Below are 6,000 nucleotides of genomic sequence, written 5' to 3'. Positions count from 1 at the left end.
ATAAAAAATAAAATAAAACTTACATACAGCAACAGTGTTTTGTGTTGTGTAGGCTCCTACGATGTAAGCAATGGGCCCTGCCTGCTAGCCTGCTCCCTAAAATATCACTGGTTTGCTTTTTTCTATATATAGGGTGCCTACATTCTGCATGGACCGGTTGCGTGGCAACATGTAGCATGCAGCTGCAGACTGCAGTGCAGCACGGTTGAATGTCGGTCAAGCTGTTGTAAGGTAAAGGTAAAGGTACCCTGCCCGTACGGGCCAGTCTTGACAGACTCTGGGGTTGTGCGCCCATCTCACTCAAGAGGCCAGGGGCCAGCGCTGTCCGGAGACACTTCCGGGTCATATGGCCAGCATGACTAAGCCGCTTCTGGCGAGCCAGAGCCGCACATGGAAACGCCGTTTACCTTCCCGCTGGTAAGCGGTCCCTATTTATCTACTTGCACCCGGAGGTGCTTTCGAACTGCTAGGTTGGCAGGCGCTGGGACCGAGCAGCGGGAGCGCACCCCGCCGCAGGGATTCGAACCGCCGACCTTTCGATCGGCAAGTCCTAGGCGCTGAGGCTTTAACCCACAGCGCCACCTGCGTCCCCCAAGCTGTTGTACATGTTATCTAATATTAAAGAGTGCTTGTAGACTGATGATCAGGCAGCATAGACTAAGGGTATGAGTCTTATGCCTACCGATTGATTTCATGGAATACATAATCTATTTATTTTGATCCCATTATGGATTTAGGTACCTATTAGGTCCATAAATTACCAGATAGCATATATCCAACACAAAAAACAGCAACAATTTGTTGTTGACAAAGGACAGCTGGACATGTAAAGGGTCCCATTACCTTCAGTAGCTTAAAAGGTAAAGGTGCCCCTGACCATTAGGTCCAGTCGTGACTGACTCTGGGGTTGCGGCACTCATCTCCCTTTATTGGCCGAGGGAGCCAGCATACAGCTTCCGGGTCATGTGGCCAGCATGACTATGCCGCTTCTGGCGAACCAGAGCAGCGCACGGAAACACCGTTTACCTTCCCGCCGGAGTGGTACTTATTTATCTACTTGCACTTTGAGGTGCTTTCGAACTGCTAGGTTGGCAGGAGCAGGGACCGAGCAACGGGAGCTCACTCCGTCGCGGGGATTCGAACCGCCGACCTTCTGATCGGCAAGTCCTAGGCTCTGTGGTTTAACCCACAGCGCCACCCGTAGCTTAGGGCCTCATCAAACCTAAATCCGGCCCTGGTACCATGGTGTGTGGGTGAGTTGGGGAACAGCGCTTAAAAATAAAACAAGAGACTATTCAGAGAAATCTCTCTGCAAAGTGGCCTTTCTCTCTGGGGCCGAGGGAAAGCAAGGCAAAGAAAAATGGCTGGACTACCTTCTTCAGAAAAATGGATTCTGCAAAATGTCTCCGCTCCAGGTCCTTCCAGAGCTGCTCTCGTCTCACCTCTACTTCGGTTATTTCATGTGACACCTGAATTGGATCCTTTGTTCTCCTTGGGAACCTCATGGCACGAGCACTGAGCTTCCCTACGTATCTCCTGACCAAACAACTGTCTGTGTGATAGCCTCATCGTGCTCCACCAACCTTGGTGTGACGGTGCCGGCAACCAGTTGGCGTCCAGGCCCCATTTAAAGTGCTGGCCTTATGGGGCTCAGGAACCCAGTACCTCAAGAATGGCCTCTCCCCACATAAACCTGTCCAGACCATCGGACCCCCTTTCTCCGTGCGCCCCTCTGAGGGAAGCGCCGAGAGTGGTGACTTGAGAACAGGCCTTCTCAGTGGTGGCTCCCATTTATGGAAGGCTCTCTTCAGGGAGGCACTTCTGACACCATCACGCTCTGTTTTTAGGCAGCAGGCAAACTAATTCTTTTTTCCCAAGCTTTTGGAACTTCCTGTTTAGTTTTAGTGAAGAGGGGTTGAGTTGGATTTGGGTGTGTGTTTGTGATATCTCTTGATTGTTTTATTCTTTCTTTTTTTTACCCTTGCTTCTTTTTTCTGGGGAAAAATGCCTAATAAATATTTTTCCCCCCTTAATCTACCTGTGCTAATTTATTACATACCTGCAGTAGATTATTATTATTTCTTACATTTACGTAAAGGTAAAGGTACCCCTGCCCGTACGGGCCAGTCTTGACAGACTCTGGGGTTGTGCGCCCATCTCACTCAAGAGGCCAGGGGCCAGCGCTGTCCTGAGACACTTCCGGGTCACGTGGCCAGCGTGACATCGCTGCTCTGGCGAGCCAGAGCCGCACACGGAAACGCCGTTTACCTTCCCGCTGGTAAGCGGTCCCTATTTATCTACTTGCACCCGGAGGTGCTTCCGAACTGCTAGGTTGGCAGGCGCTGGGACCGAGCAGCGGGAGCGCACCCCGCCGCAGGGATTCGAACCATCGACCTTTCGATCGGCAAGTCCTAGGTGCTGAGGCTTTAACCCACAGCGCCACCTGCGTCCCATACATTTACATACCAACCTGTATTTTAGGTTGTATAATTCTTGTTTTTACCCTTGTTTACTTTTTTTCCTGTGAAACAATGCCTAATAAATATTATTATTACTCTACCTGTGCTAATTTATTACATGCAGGCAGTAGATTATTATTATTTCTTAATAATTTACACACATCTTATCCTCACAACAGCGCTGTGAGGTAGGTTAGGCTGCAAGGGAATGACTGGCCCAAGTTCACCCAGTGAGCGTCATGGCTGAGTGGGGCCTCAAACACTGGCCTCCCAGCTCCTAGTCCAGTGCTCTAACCATTACACACCACAGTTTATGTGAAAGAACACTAAAAAATGACACCCCACTTTACCAGAGAGGTAAAGTCCAGCACTCTGCTGCCTCACTCATTGTAAAGCGGTGATCAGTTATTATGTGTCCTTGCTGTCATTTCCCAATACCTTTTCCCATTGCTGGGTAGATTAGAGTATAATGCTGATAAACGCCAAGGTTGCAGGTTCGATTCCCATATGGGGCAGCTGTTCCTGCTTTGCAGAGGGTTGGACTAGATGATTGTCAGGGTCCCTTTCAACTCTACAATTCTGTGATTCTCGGGCCATCCAGATACACAGTTCTTTCAACACTCCTCCTTTCAGTGCTCTAAAGGACAGGTTTCCAAATGCCTCGAAATCAGCCGGCGCACATGAATCGAGGGAACCAGGAGAATGGACCAGTTGTGAGCTTTCGATAATTAAAAAACCTTTTGCTAGCTTGGGGGAGAGATCTGCTTCTGGCCCCTGACGCAACGGCCAATGAATGCCAGATGTGCAAAGGCCACAATTTTGCCTCAACAGAGGCCTCTTGTCTCTCTGCCACACCATCCAAGCTACAAACTCGCTGGCGGAAGAATGTGTGATTGAACCCCCTGCGATGTGCAAAATTCTGGGCCGCGGCATTTCGTCTGAAAGTATCGCATCCAATGAACTATTTCTCCTAGGGAAAAGGAAGGCCCAGAGGGATCGCCTTAATTGCGACTCAATTAAATAGCATTTTTTGAACTTCAGCCCAGCTTGAAGAGAGAAGTGTTTCAAAGGCACTTCTCTGCCCTTTGGAATCTATGAATGAAATTCAAGGAGGGGACCCTCCGTGGGCCTCTTTGCTCAGTCACAAACCCTGGATTATTTGTTTTCATTCCCCAGCAAGGCAGTAACTTTCTTTTTTTCTTTTTTTAAGTGTGTGTGGGGTGGTGGGGGAGATTCTTTGCAGGGAACAATGAAACCACTGTGCTTTTCTAAGAGGAGCTCTGGCAGATTTACAGGAAAGCGCTTTCCTATAGCTAGTAGAAGTTCTCCATATATCAGACACACACACACACACAAATCCAAGGGTGCAATTAGAAAGATGCGAGAAACATGAACTTCTTAAAAGATCACAACAGGAAACATCTTCCAAGGCAATAATGCCCACTTACACCACAAAGAACTCATAACCCACCTACTTTCAGCAGCCAGAAACACCATAACCAGACACTGGAGAGACCTGTCAGGAGTAAGCATGGACCAATGGTACCAAATAGTATGGAAAATAGCCCTACTAGAAAAATCAACCAATAAACTGAAACTGACACGGGGACAAATAGAAGAAGACGCCTGTTATGTACTGAGTTGAATAGGATTCAAAATGCAGCAGTCTGATTGGTCCTAGAACAATGCAGCAGTCTGATTGGTCCGCAGGAGCCACCCAATCCAGCTCCAGGTGGAAGTGACTCCGCAACCTGATTGGCCTACAGGAGAATCCTGGAATTAGCCAATCACGTGCAGCCCATTGTGTAAATGATGTATATAAAGCAGATATTTTGGGGGAACACTCATTCCTGGCCTAGGACCCTCGTACCTCCGGGACCGCCTCTCCTGGTATGCCCCACGGAGAGCCTCAAGGTCCATAAATAACAACACCCTAGTGGTCCCGGGCCCTAAGGAAGTTAGATTGGCTTCGACCAGAGCCAGGGCGTTTTCAACTCTGGCTCCGGCCCGGTGGAACGCTCTGCCTCATGAGACCAGGGCCCTGCAGGATCTGATTTCTTTCCGCAGGGCCTGTAAGACAGAGTTGTTCCGCCTGGCCTTTGGCTTGGAGCCAGTTTGATTCCCTCCCTCCCCCCCTCTCTCTTTTTCCCCCTTCTTTTCCTTCTCCTCCTGCGATGAGGCTACATTTTAATATTTTAATGTTCCATTATTTTAATTGTTGTGTTTTATTTTTGTTTTTAAGTTTGTAATCATTCATCTTGTTTTTATTATTGCTTGTAAGCCGCTCTGAGCCCGGCCTTGGCTGGGGAGGGTGGGGTATAAATAAAAAATTATTATTATTATTATTATTATTATTATTATTCCTCTTCACCACTATGAGCTGAATAAAGAGCATGAAATCCACTCTTAACTGGATATTTCACTGGCGATGAGGATGGGATCCCGCTGAGCTGACCGCCACACACAGCACCGCCGCACCACTGCCTGCTTCATCGCACTGTGTATCCAGGCTTCAGCTCCGGGACCCAAGGAACTCAGAATGGCAACCGACAGCAGCTTTCAGCGCCTTCACCCCTTTATCACACACACAGCCCAACAAGACAATGACAAAAATCCACCAACAGCATACAAATCAGTATGGCTAACCTGATCCAAAACACCCACCCACCCTACTCACACATGAAAACAAAGACCACCACAGCCAGCCACAAATGAACAGCCACACCCTAGGCCAGGGGTCTGCAACCCGCGGCTCCGGAGCCGCATGTGGCTCTTTTACACCTTTGCCGCGGCTCCGGGGCGGATACTAGCGAGGGGAGGAGGCGCATTCTGCGCCCCGACACTCCCCACTGTGGCGGGCGCTGTACTGGCTGTGACGTCGCATGGGGCGGTGCGTGCGTCCCAACGTCACCTTCCCGCCCGCCCGCTACATTGTAAGGGGCATGTACGCTGGTCACTGTTTTGAAGGGGAGTGAAGAACACACACACACACAAAGGTAACTTGTTAATTTAACGTTTATTTCTATGAGGAGGAGTAATTCTGAGGAGTCAAACAAAGAAATAATTTTAAAAAGTGACAAAAAGGTTATTTTTATAATGACGAGTTTTGCGGCTCCCAGTTTTTTTTTCTTCGGAAACGGGTCCAAGTGGCTCTTTTTGTCTTAAAGGTTGCAGACCCCTGCGCCTAGGCCAACCCCAACCTCTCTCACCACCAAAGGAACACAAGTGCACAGCAGAGAAGCTGCACAGGCAACGCTGACACAAAACCCCACATATATTAAGTAAAATAGAAACATCCCCACCCGACCCCCACTCATATTTCCCCCTTTTCTTCCTAATGTCTCAACAAATGAAACTGATTTGTAAAAATGTTACATGGGGCAGGGGGGGGAGACATTGCACATACTTTTGTAAATCAAGAAAATATTTAATAACAATACATTAAAAAAAAGAAATCACAACAGCAAAATAGTGGCTGAAAGTGGTCATAGGAGAATACTGTGCCTGCCCATGCAGAAATACAATATTTTGGGAGGCCGAA

This window comes from Podarcis gaigeae (genome assembly GCF_964106915.1).
Source record: "Podarcis gaigeae genome assembly, chromosome: 2".
NCBI classification, from domain to species: domain Eukaryota; kingdom Metazoa; phylum Chordata; class Lepidosauria; order Squamata; family Lacertidae; genus Podarcis; species Podarcis gaigeae.
The sequence above is the reverse complement of the archived record's forward strand: the minus strand, read 5'-3'. Positions refer to the sequence as shown.